We start from the raw sequence: 13,270 nt of genomic DNA on the forward strand, positions 1-13,270 counted from the left end.
TGCGAAAATTGGGAAGACCCCACATCATGCTACTGCATTGTGGTACGCCCTTAAACTACATATGTGCACTGCACTCGGAAAGAGAGCAGCATCTCTCAGGGTGTGTTCATGTCTGTCACCCAAAAATTCTCTCTCTCCTCGTTATTTTGTACTATGCAACAGAGAAAAATTACGAACTATAAAAACTCCACCAACGTCACATGGTAGAGAACCCGGTAATGTATTACCGTGTTCTTGTCTTCCAATATATTGGAAACAAATACCGTCTGCGTGTTGCATAGAGGATATGTGGCTCGTGACCGAAATTGCTTCCACAGACCAGCGTAAAGTTTCGTCACGTGCATAACGCGTGGCAGATCCACTTTCAACCCCTATCCTGGACGTGGCATATTGTGGATCCGCATCCCAACATCGATCCGGATATAACGTATGGCGGATTCACACTTGAACATTAACTCAGGTCTACTCTGGGTCATGGGAGCTATCCACGATACATGCACAGACACAGATATACAAAAAACAGAGCAAACGCACTGCAACTGTAGAATATGTGGTTGGAGCTGACTGAATGCCTTTGAGTACAGTGCTTTATTATGCGGTCCGGCCAGAAAAATAGTGCATTTGCGCTTCGTCTTGACAACTTTACTATGTTTACAAGCAATTTTATAATACGGAACGAGAAGTGATGACATGATCGCATGGGCAGAAGAGACATAAAACCGATAAAATTACGAAAAACGACGGAAAATACGTATAAACTGAGGGAAAATACGTCAAACGAACAGGGAATCACCGATCATAAAGCGGTTACTGCATCGATGATTTCAGCCGTAAATAGAAATATTAAAAAAGGTAGGAAGATTTTTCTGTTTAGCAAAAGTGACAAAAAGCAGATTTCAGAGTACCTGACGGCTCAACACAAAACTTTTGTCTCAAGTACAGATAGTTTTGAGGATCAATGGACAAAGGTCAGAACCATCGTACAATATGCGTTAGATGAGTATGTGCCAAGTAAGATCGTAAGAGATGGAAAAATGCCACCGTGGTACAACAAACGAGTTATAAAACTGCTGCGGAAGCAAAGGTAACTTCACAGCAAACATAAACATAGCCAAAGCCCTGCAGACAAACAAAAATTACTTGAAGCGAAATGTAGTGTGAGGAGGGCTATGCGAGAGGCGTTCAATAAATTCAAAAGTAAAGTTCTACGTACTCACTTGGCAGAAAATCCTAAGAAATTTTGGTCTTATGTCAAAGCGCTAGGTGGATCAAAACAAAATGTCCAGACACTCTGTGACCAAAATGGTACTGAAACAGAGGATGACAGACTAACGGCCGAAATACTAAATGTCTTTTTTTAAAGCTGTTTCACAGAGGAAGACTGCACTGTAATTCCTTCTCTAGATTGTCGCACAGATGACAAAATGGTAGATATCGAAATAGACGACAGAGGGATAGAGAAACAATTAAAATCGCTCAAAAGAGGAAAGGCCGCTGGATCTGATGGGATACCAGTTCGATTTTACACAGAAAACGCGAAGGAACTTGCACCCCATCTTGCAGCGGTGCACCGTAGGTCTCTAGAATAGCGTAGCGTTCCAAAGGATTGGAAAAGGGCATAGGTCATCCCCGTTTTCAAGAAGGGACGTCGAACAGATGTGCAGACCTATAGACCTATATATCTAACGTCGATCGGGAGTAGAATTTTGGAACACGTATTATGTTCGAGTATAATGACTTTTCTGGAGACTAGAAATCTACTCTGTAGGAATCAGCATGGGTTCCGAAAAAGACGATCGTGTGAAACCCAGCTCGCGCTATTCGTTCATGAGACTCAGAGGGCCATAGAAACGGGTTCACAGGTTGATGCCGTGATTCTTGACTTCCGCAAGGCGTTCGATACAGTTCCCCACAATCGTTTAATGAACAAAGTAAAAGCATATGGACTATCAGACCAATTCCGTGATTGGACTGAAGAGTTCCTAGATAACAGAACGCAGCATGTCATTCTCAATGGAGAGAGTGATTTCAGGTGCGCCGCAGGGGAGTGTCGTAGGACCGTTGCTATTCACAATATAAATAAAAGACCTTGTGGATGACATCGGAAATTCACTGAGGCTTTTTGCGGATGATGATGTGGTATATCGAGAGGTTGTAACAATGGAAAATTGTACTGAAATGCAGGAGGATATGCAGCGAATTGACGCATGGTGCAGGGAATGGCAATTGAATCTCAATGTAGACAAGTGTAATGTGCTGTGAATACGTAGAAAGAAAGATCCCTTATCATTTAGCTACAATACAGCAGGTCAGCAACTGGAAGCAGTTAATTCCATAAATTGTCTGGGAGTACGCATTAGGAGTGATTTAAAATTGAATGATCATATAAAGTTGATCTTCAGTAAAGCAGATGCCAGACTGAGATTCATTGGAAAAATCCTAAGGAAATGCAATCCGAAAACAAAGGAAGTAGGTTAAAGTACGCTCACTCGCCCACTGCTTGAATATTGCTCAGCAGTGTGGGATCCGTACCAGATAGGGTTGGTAGAAGAGATAGAGAAGATCCAACGGAGAGCAGCGCGCTTCGTTACAGGATCATTTAGTAATCGCGAAAGCGTTACGGAGATGACAGATAAACTCCAGTGGAAGACTTTGCACGAGAGACGCTCAGTAGCTCGGTACGGGCTTTTGTTGAAGTTTCGAGAACATACCTTCACCGAGGAGTCAAGCAGTATATTACTCCCTCCTACGCATATCTCGCGAAGAGACCAATAGGATAAAATCAGAGAGATTAGAGCTCACATAGAGGCATACCGACAATCCTTCTTTCCACGAACAATACGAGACTGGAATATAAGGGAGAACCGATAGAGGTACTCAAGGTTCCCTCCGCCACACACCGTCAGGTGGCTTGCGGAGTATGGATGCAGATGTAGATGTAGAAAATACGGGGAGATTGAGGGGGAATGAGGGAGTACTTGCATGTCTTCTGCTTGGTGCAGGAAAATTCTTGCACATGCAAACGAGTATGTGACAGAAAGAGGAATACGAGAAAAAGTTGAGATGGAAGCACCAGGAACAAGAAAAATGTCAGTTTTCGTCGACAGCGATAAAACGGTTGGAATAGAGTGTTTAATGCTGATGACCACCAATTGCAGAGTACTAAATTTATATATGTCGGGTCACAAGCCTAAGTGTGAGCCCAAAGTTACTGGCAACCACCTTATAGATTTTAATAGTGTCCTTAGCTAAAGAGCGTTGTATTACTAGCTGGGGTGACTACAATACACAACTACAGAATGGATCGCGTGTTTGACCCCATGCAGGACTGATTAGGTGTTTTAAACCCTTACAAGCAGTATTTACAAAGTGCTTCTCTGTACTCTCGGTCAATCACAGTCTTGCGGTGTCATCTAACAAACAGTTGCTATGTGTTTTTTTTTAACAACATTCTACTGCATGTCTATCGGTGTGATAGTGATGCATGCAAGTTGACTGATGTCTTTGCTGATTTCCTGGAAAAGAGAGCCATATGCCTCTAAATTGACATGGATCTGCGTTAAAGGACGATAGAAAGCAAATGGAGTCATCGGTTGCGAGGGAGAGAGTGAGATGTTGCTGCAGGCTAATTATCACGCATTTATCCATTTTTTCTGTTGTTCTCTTGGGTTGTATCAGTTGTGTGGCATAACCGGTGATCGACTCGTATACAGCTGTGTGTTCTGTGTGTGACTTATAGCACTGTCTACCTGCGATCACTAACATCAGACATCTCCATACCACACTCATGTGTGATGAAACATGTCCATCGATGGAAAACCTATTTCGGTACCGTCCTCTAGACGAACGAAGATGTATGCGAAGCAGTCCATTTGTCGACCACGTCTTCGACGTAAATCGAGTCTTCAGTTCCATATAGACACGAAGCGACTGCTACTGCACTTTTCATGCTCGTCCTATCCTAAATTCATGCAAGTCGATTATCGGTGAGAGGGCAATTCTTACGATTTTTTAGTAGGTTGGTGTATAAGATGCGCAGATATTTTCGTAGAAAATCAAACAGCACTTAGATGTGTCAGCAATATGACCAATATAAATGGAAAACTGTGGAAAATATGTGGAAAATTCGAGGAAAACCTGGTATGATCACGAAAAATTGATGTGAGATACGTAAAAATTGAGGGTAATACCAAGAAATAAGTAAAATCTCGAAAACCAAGTAACATTACAGAAATTGACTGATACTACATAAAATTAGGGACAAATACCATAAAATGAGTAGTGAGCAAAATCAATAACATTGCGTGTTCTGGAGGAGGAGAGTAGATTGATGCTACATATGCACACCTTAATAATGGAGAGAGGAGGAATTCTGGAGACGTGGCGTCAAGGCGAAACGGCAATATTACCCCGCACATGAGCAATACAATCTAACATCGGATTTGAGTTCTGTGTGGAAGAGGAAGGCTACCAGGGGCGGTGGTAAACTGCGATAAGACTGTTACATCTCCCCGGGCTACTGATCGTCGTGTTTATTTCCTCGCAAGAAGTTACTGTTTCTTAGTGAGCATTTTCTGCTGTCGACGATGATTTTATAGGACTGTTGTGAACATATCATAATTTTTGAACCTTAATCGAGCTTGAACTTCGTAAACAGCAGGCGTCATACACCTCTGGAAACCTATGTAGTGTATGTGTTACAAAGAATCTTTGGCGTGCAAGGCAGAAGTTTAATCACTTTACTGTTTTCACCATAGTTTATCGTAGAGAAACTTGCAGTGAGAATGTATGTCATACGCTGGGAATATATTTCTTACATTGGAATATTAACAGCGTTGCATTCCACACGACTAATAGATCGGAAACCGCACCTTTCTAGCGTTATAGCTTGTTTAAGAGCAGAACCGTGTAGTCTTAGTAATGCATGTGTTTATGTTCCACGATCGTTTCTGTCTTACCAATACCTTCTCGGTACTGACCCGAGACACTAGAACAATACTTCTGAATTGATAGCGCAGTTGATTTACGTAAAATGCTTCAAACTACGTCTGTCTGGATCTCCATCATGCATAAAACACACGTTTCTTCTTCGTAACCATCTGTTATATCATCACAACACACTCATATCTACTATACGCCGATAAGGGGTGCTAAATTCCACGACGTGCGCGCATCTGGAGAGACCTGTGCTCTTGGATGGTCGCCGGGAGTAAGATTGGTGCATAACAGTCTCTGCTGAACAGCGGTTACGGAATCGGCTCGCTCTGTTCCTTCACGAGAAGTAGAATGTAGTTCGTATCGTAGCGTCCTACTTCTGGCCAACTGCAAATAAAATCCATCATTCAACCGTAAATTATTTTTTTGAAAGAATATTTCTCCAGAATCGGACGGATCTTGCTGAGGTCGAATGTACTTTTTCCTAATGCGATGTGGTCACTTTTTCGCACTTCTATGCACTGGTAAAGATGTTATTAAATCATAGCCTCGATTGAAGCCTTACTTCTTTAACGTGCATTGATGAAATTTTAGAATCTGTTTCTTTCGCACGCTTTGTTCCACTTGTGCCTTCGAACTTCATTTGCTGCTTCATCTGGAATACAAACATAGTTACCCTAGTCTAAAACTGTATTATTTTTAGTGGACAGCCGTCCTATGCAAATATTCTTTATAACGTTTACACAACGCCAGTGAGTTACATCTTCTTTGGTGGTATATATAACAATTCCCGTTGTAAATCAATGAAGGGTTCCCTTTAGTGGTCTCTGTGAACATCTTCACAATTCTTAGAACACGCAACGGTGTCCTGTAAACTGCACTCAGTGAAATTAGCACCGAGGAAAGGTCGAGGAAAGTTCCACTAATCTTCCCGTCCGATCTTCGTAACTTGTCTGGAAGGTAAAAGAGCCGAGGGCTCTTAAGGCTCGTTGACAAAGGCTTTGCTTTATGGCAATATAGCCGCAGTGCGATCCTTCACGTGGTGTACCTATGAAAAGGACTGGGTATGCCCGAACATGAACTGTAATTCCAAAATTATTATAATCGGAAATGATAATATTTTTTCTGTTTGACGATTTTACTTATTTCCATATCTTCGGAGACTGCAATGGAAAACATAAAAACCAAATTACAATTACCGATTTTAAAATTAGTATCCCTACTAATTGAAAAATAATACTTTGAATAAACATAAAACAAAATATAGTCCACGCCCGTGGATTAGTGTATGGTACATGTAATGTACGTAAGATGCGTTGTCATACTGACTAGAATTCCAGGAATATACACGTCTGTATAGGTGAAATAAATAGCTGCTCGTGCCACTCCTAGCGCTACATGTGTGCACGCCGTATACAGGGTGAACATTAATACCGACAAACTGCAGGAACAGATCCTTCACTGGAAATGAAGGTAAAAAGGTCATATGAACAAGTGTCTGGAGAGGACGGTGTGCGTACAACGACGACAAATCGTTTCGGAACACATTACAGAGCTGCATCGCATCCACGTCACAACATATTTTCAAAGTGGTCTCCATGTCATGCAATGCATGTGTTCACACGTCGCATCATGGACTGCCGCATTCTTTCGCACGTTCCGGCCTCTCTCCGAATAGCGTCACATGCGTCGTGAGCACGCTGTTGAAGGGACTGCACATCAGGAACTGGTTCATCATACACAACACTTTTCAGATGCCCCCATGGGTAAGAAATCCAGGGGATTTAAGTCCGGTGATCTAGCAGGTCATGGTACAGGGCCTACGCGTCCGATCCAGTGTCTGGGGAACATGATGTTGAGGTGTCCCTGATCTCTAATGCGGAAGTGTAGTGGTGCTCCGTCAAGCAGAAAACACATAACTTGTCGTATTCCCAAAGGGACATTCTCAAGCATCCCAGGTAGAGAATTCGGCATGAAGTCCAGGTACGTTCCTCCATCGACGTGTTGTGGAATAATAACCGGTCCCAGTATGTGGTACCCAAGAATCACTGAACCGACGCTGATGAGGCGTCGCAAACGTTCCCCGAGGATTGTCTGTAGCCCACAGATGACGATTATACGGATTGACTTATGATTTCTAGTACAAGTTGCTTTGTCGATAAAGAGGACTGATGACAGTAATCCCACAATTTTGATGGGCTGGTGCAAAAACCACCGATAAAATCCTATCCACATAGAGGGAAATCCGCTGCTGATAATTCTTGCACTTGTTGCAAGTGATAGGGATAGTAGCGGTTGTCATGCAGGATACACATTATTGTTCAAACTGGTTCAAATGGCTCTGAGCACTATGGGACTTAACATCTGAGGTCATCAGTTCCCTAGACTTAGAACTACTTAAACCTAACTAACCTAAGGACATCACACACATCCATGCCCGAGGCAGGATTCGAACCTGCGTCCGTAGCAGCGTTCGTCTCAATATTCTGTAGAACACGGTCCTCCAGATCAGGTGTACGCACAGTCCACCGCCTCCTTGCACGTTCGTCTGTCTGAAAGGATACGTGATCACACAAACGCCCAAAAAGGGCTTGATAGGATGTGATGTGATTTGTGTCTGTGAGGGTAATCGTTTTGGTATAGCCGTGCTGCCTCTCGACCGTTTCCATCTGCTTGGCCGTACGCAAATACCATCTCAGCTTATTCCCGACATGAATACCCGACGATTCTGCTGCTTGCAGTACGCTGCGTCAATCTCTCAGCCTGCAACCCTCAAGGAGCACACGGCACGTGGTCAGAGGAACTTCCATTCGTCAGCGTAATCACCGGGATAAAGATGCGTTTCCGGACACACGTTCTTAGGACCTTTTCTCCTCCATTTCCAGTCAGAAATCCGTCCCTGCAGTTTGTCGGTTTTATTCACGTTCACCACGTATTTGACTTGGAAAACTATTTTGTTCGTAGTTATAATTCTGCATATCAGCCAGTGTTGCCAAATGGAAGATATACGAGCGTTATAAAATAGTGTATGATGTAAGATATACATTAAAACGATTGAGTATGTATCATAAAATAACTTACGTAATAACAAATAATCAATTTTTTGAAGTGGCAACGCGTGACATGGTTTTCCATATTAGGACAGAGGATGAACTGTTAAAGTAGGAGTGGCAAGATTCAAAAGTGAAAAGAACTAGATCCAGGGTAATACACTATGAAAGATGGTATACTGCAGAACGATATGATAACAATTGATAGCCTTGTTTTTCCGGCAGCAGGATGTTTATGTTGCTGGCCATTTGCATGACGGAATCAACGCGTCTCGGACTGGGCGGTCAGCACCTCACTGCTGGCACCAGCTAACTCCAGCAGAAATTAACCACAGCACCTGGCTCAGCCGAGCAGATCATCATAAGTCTGAAAGTAACGATTAAAAGCAAATTAATTTTGTTTCTTTCTTTTTGCAACGTAGATCTCCAACGTCGAGTCGCTTTCGTTTCCTGTTTTGTGCATCACATCCGTTTTCTTTTCAGTATTACTTATGCTAAGTCTCTAGGTGTCCTGATGCAAACCTAATGCAGTTTTGTTACTACCGTGTTGAAAGACCTTCCTGTCTGGCCAGTGTAGGTCTTGTTCCAATCACGACAGATTATTTAATGAACCCCGGGATTTGCATATTTGTCTTTCATTTACGCGGAACTGTGACGCATTCGCACTTCTACATCTACATCTACATACATACTCCGCAATCCACCATACGATGCGTGGGGGAGGATACCTCGTATCACAACTAGCATCTTCTCTCCCTGTTCCACTCCCAAACAGAACGAGGGAAAAATGACTGTCTATATGCCTCTGTACGAGCCCTAATCTCTCTTATCTTATCTTTGTGGTCTGTCTGCGAAATATAAGTTGGCGGCAGTAAAATTGTACTTCAGTCAGCCTCAAATGCTTGTTCTCTTAATTTCTTCAGTAGCGATTCACGAAAAGAACGCCTCCTTTCCTCCAGAGACTCCCACCCGAGTTCCTGAAGCATTTCCGTAACACTCGCGTGATGACCAAACCTACCAGTAACAAATCAAGTAGCCCGCCTCTGAATTGCTTCTATGTCCTCCCTCAATCCGACCTGATAGGGATCCCAAACGATCGAGCAGTACTCAAGAATAGGTCGTATTAGTGTTTTATAAGCGGTCTCCTTTACAAATGAACCACATCTTTCCAAAATTCTACCAATGAACCGAAGACGCCTACCCGCCTTCCCCACAACTGCCATTACATGCTTGTCCCACTTCATATCGCTCTGCAATGTTACGCCCAAATATTTAATCGACGTGACCGTGTCCAGCGCTACACTGCTAATGGAGTATTCAAACATTACGAGATTCTTGTTCCTATTCATCTGCACTAATTTACATTTATCTATATTTAGAGTTAGCTGCCATTCTTTACACCAATCACATATCCTGTCCAAGTCATCTAGTATCCTCCTACAGTCACTCAACGACGACACCTTCCAGTACACCACAGCATCATCAGCAAACAGCCGCACATTGCTATCCACCCTATTAAAAGATCACTTATGTAGATAGAAAACAATAGCGGACCTGCCACACTTCCCAGCAAACAGCCGCACATTGCTATCCACCCTATACAAAAGATCACTTATGTAGATAGAAAACAATAGCGGACCTACCACACTTCCCTGGGGCACTCCAGATGATACCCTCACCTCCGATGAACACTCGCCATCGAGGACAACGTACTGGGTTCTATTACTTAAGAAGACGGCTGATAGTGACATAACTTTAAGATTATGTGTTGTTCTACACACAATTTTAAGTCCGTTCTTCCGAAATACATGAGGTCTACAACTTTGCTTCCGCCGTTTTGCAGTAGACGGCATTAGCTGAAAGTAGTGGTGCTAGTCGTAGGTCGTAAGTGTCATACAGTAAACTTAGGCATTTGAGGACATAAATCCATCAGAATATTAGTCTATTTTTGATTGTATCTTAAAGTTATTTTCGGCTGAATATGTCAACTTACGAGCCCAATTCTCGTCATTTGAGGGAGGTTTTAATTTTCTGCTTTGATGTGAAGAAATCTGCGGCTGAGACTCAAAACAGCTGGGCAAGACCCATGATGAGACGCCTGATAGTGACGGAACTTTGCAGAAAATGGTTTCCATGCTTCAAGAACGGTGATTATGACGCTGAAGATCGGCATTGTTGTGGAAGAGAAAAAGCTTTCGATGCTACTGCAACCGACGAGAACAATCACAGGAGATCATTATCGAAAGTAATTGACGTGTTTGAGCCGAGCACTGAAAGGCAAACAGGCACAGTACAACGACATACATGAAAACTTGGTTTTGCAGTATGACAGTGATCGACCCCATATCGCAAAACCCGCCAAAACATAGCTGGAAACGTTGAAATGGGAAGTCCTACCCCACCCGCCGTATTCTCCAGACATTGTTCCCTTTGACTAACGACTTTTTAGTTCAATGGCACATGACCTGGCTGCCCAGCGATTCCTGTCATATGAACAATTGCAAAATTGGATTGATGCATGGATCTTCTCGAAAGACGCCAAGTTCTTCCACCGAGGGATTCTTATTCTGTCCGAAAGTGGTGGCCAGCGATGGCCAATACTTTGAAAAGTAAATTTTTTTTAGATGCTCACAATAAAGCCTGGAACTTTGAGAAAAAATGGCGGAAGTGAAGTTGTAGCCCCAATAGATTCTAGTTTTCTGACGGCTTGCCAATTCTCGTCCTGTTTTGAAGTCACGTATAGAGTCTGCGTGAATGTAACGGTAGGAGTGGGAGAAGAAGCTATGTACAGCTTAGGTCACCTATATGAGTGCATAATCCTGACTTTTTGGTTTATATGACAACGCATTTTATGTACTGTACATTACGTGTACCGTCCACGTGCATGAGCCATATTTTACTTTATGTTTATTTTAAAGTATGCTTCTGTCAATAGGAAGAGATACGTTTTGTAAATTACATGTTTGTAGTTTGGTTTTACGTTTACCATTGTTACTGGAGATGAACGACGTTGGCCGAAACCTGTAATAAGTAAGAAGTCTGTGATTTCGTCAGAGAGAAAATATAATAAATTATGTCAACCACGACGCTCCATGCATCAAAAGTGGTTTTTTCGGTAAAAGTAAAATGTCATTTAGGCGTGCTTAAAATCAACTTATAAGCAGACCAATATTTTATGTTTTAATTTTATAAGTTACTATTTACAGGGTATTTCAAAAATGACCGGTATATTTGAAACAGCAATAAAAACTAAACGAGCAGCGATAGAAATACACCGTTTGTTGCCATATGCTTGGGACAACAGTACATTTTCAGGCGGACAAACTTTCGAAATTACAGTAGTTACAATTTTCAACAACAGAGGGCGCTGCAAGTGATGTGAAAGATACAGAAGACAACGCAGTCTGTGGGTGCGCCATTCTGTACGTCGTCTTTCTGCTGTAAGCGTGTGCTGTTCACAACGTGCAAGTGTGCTGTAGACAACATGGTTTATTCCTTAGAACAGAGGATTTTTCTGGTGCTGGAATTCCACCGCCTAGAACACAGTGTTGTTGCAACAAGACGAAGTTTTCAACGGAGGTTTAATGTAACCAAAGGACCGAAAAGCGATACAATAAAGGATCTGTTTGAAAAATTTCGACGGACTGGGAACGTGACGGATGAACGTGCTGGAAAGGTAGGGAGACTGCGTACGGCAACCACAGAGGGCAACGCGCAGCTAGTGCAGCAGGTGATCCAACAGCGGCCTCGGATTTCCGTTCGCCGTGTTGCAGCTGCGGTCCAAATGACGCCAACGTCCACGTATCGTGTCATGCGCCAGAGTTTACACCTCTATCCATACAAAATTCAAACGCCGCTACCATTGCTGCATGAGAGACATTCGCTAACGATATAGTGCACAGGATTGATGACGGCGATATGCATGTGGGCAGCATTTGGTTTACTGACGAAGCTTATTTTTACCTGGACGGCTTCGTCAATAAACAGAACTGGCGCATATGGGGAACCGAAAAGCCCTATGTTGCAGTCCCATCGTCCCTGCATCCTCAAAAAGTACTGGTCTGGGCCGCCATTTCTTCCAAAGGAATCATTGGCCCATTTTTCAGATCCGAAACGATTACTGCATCACGCTATCTGGACATTCTTCGTGAATTTGTGGCGGTACAAACTGCCTTAGACGACACTGCGAACACCTCGTGGTTTATGCAAGATGGTGCCCGACCACATCGCACGGCCGACGTCTTTAATTTCCTGAATGAATATTTCGATGATCGTGTGATTGCTTTGGGCTATCCGAAACATACAGGAGGCGGCGTGGATTGGCCTCCCTATTCGCCAGACATGAACCCCTGTGACTTCTTTCTGTGGGGACACTTGAAAGACCAGGTGTACCGCCAGAATCCAGAAACAATTGAACAGCTGAAGCAGTACATCTCATCTGCATGTGAAGCCATTCCGCCAGACACGTTGTCAAAGGTTTCGGGTAATTTCATTCAGAGACTACGCCATATTATTGCTACGCATGGTGGATATGTGGAAAATCTCGTACTATAGAGTTTCCCAGACCGCAGCGCCATCTGTTGTTGAAAATTGTAACTACTGTAATTTCGAAAGATTGTCTGCCTGAAAATGTACTGTTGTCCTAAGCATATTGCAACAAACGGTGTATTTCTATCGCTGCTCGTTTAGTTTTTATTGCCGTTTCAAATATACCGGTCATTTTTGAAACACCCTGTACAATCTGTACACTTTTATATACATCGTCTAACACTAAGGCAATGAATTTACTCAGCGTTTTGGTGGTAGGAGAGTGCTTTCAAACAAGCCTTGATGTCACCATCCTCTCCGTACACTTTTACTACTTTTTGCAACCTTTCATGAAGTTTCATGTAGTTCGTTTACTTTCGTTTGCCTTCCACAGTTAGCCCCGACCTCATAAATGCACCTGCCAAGTCCTCTCCTTCTGTTTTCATACTCTGGATCACGTCTTTAATTTTGAGATTCGGCTTTCCGAGAAAATTATTAATTTTGTTGTCCGCCCTGGTAGCTGAGTGGTCAGCGCGACGAAATGTCATATCTAACGGCCCGGGTTCGATTCCCAGCTGGGTCGGAGATTTTCTCCGCTCAGGGACTGGGTGTTGTGTTGTCCTTATCATCATCATTTCATCCCCATCGACACGCAAGTCGCCGAAGTGGGGTCAACTCGAAAGACTTCCACCAGGCGAACGGTCTCCACGACGGGAGGCCCTAGCCACACGGCATTTCCATTTTTATTAATTTTGTTG

This window comes from Schistocerca piceifrons, chromosome X, assembly GCF_021461385.2.
Source record: "Schistocerca piceifrons isolate TAMUIC-IGC-003096 chromosome X, iqSchPice1.1, whole genome shotgun sequence".
Lineage (NCBI taxonomy): Eukaryota > Metazoa > Arthropoda > Insecta > Orthoptera > Acrididae > Schistocerca > Schistocerca piceifrons.